Genomic DNA, 756 nt, shown 5'->3' with positions numbered 1-756 from the left:
TCAGGCAGCTTGCTTATCCTGTCCCTGATACTTGATGGCTGTGGACCAGCCCTGCAGAGGAAGTGGAAGGGAAGCTTCAGAGAAAATGAAGGAGCAGCAGGAGAGCCTTCAGGGGTTACTCCTGCTCCACAGCCTGCATTGGACTTCCCTTAGCCTCAGTGGGCATGGATCCCACCTGAGGATATGAGCATACAGAGGAAAGGTGAGAAAATGAGGTATTGCCCTCGGAGCTAGGCACACCAACCCAAGCCTAGTGGCACCCATAGCAACAGTCACAGAGGAAGAGTTCCTACAAGGAAACTCTGCCGTGGGCTGTGGACGCCGCTGATCGTCATCGCCTGTCTGGCCCAATCCTTAGCTATCAAGAAGCACCTACTGCACCAGACCAGACCTCACCACACCAACACTGGTCCTCCAAAGGGCTCCTGCCTCACACTGCACACAAAAAGCCACCCTAGGGATTGTGAGAGTAGCAAGACGTGTTAGAAGAGCAGCCAGAACACAAGGAATGCCATCAGAATTCTGGCTGCTCCTAACGTAGTCACAGAAAGGCTAATTGCTTGTTAAATAGGTGGTTTGGAAAGTGTTTGAGGTGGGATTGCTGTAAGATTGTGTCTCTTAGAAATGATGAGGAAGCTTTACCCATGATACCTCAACACTACGGCTACCTAAACAAGACCTGAGCAAGTATACACCAATAGACATGCTTACGTGGAAGAGGGAATCTCATAGGGCCCCACCCGGAGATAAAGAACT

This window comes from Microtus ochrogaster, unplaced genomic scaffold (genome assembly GCF_000317375.1).
Source record: "Microtus ochrogaster isolate Prairie Vole_2 unplaced genomic scaffold, MicOch1.0 UNK6, whole genome shotgun sequence".
NCBI lineage: Eukaryota > Metazoa > Chordata > Mammalia > Rodentia > Cricetidae > Microtus > Microtus ochrogaster.
The sequence above is the reverse complement of the archived record's forward strand: the minus strand, read 5'-3'. Positions refer to the sequence as shown.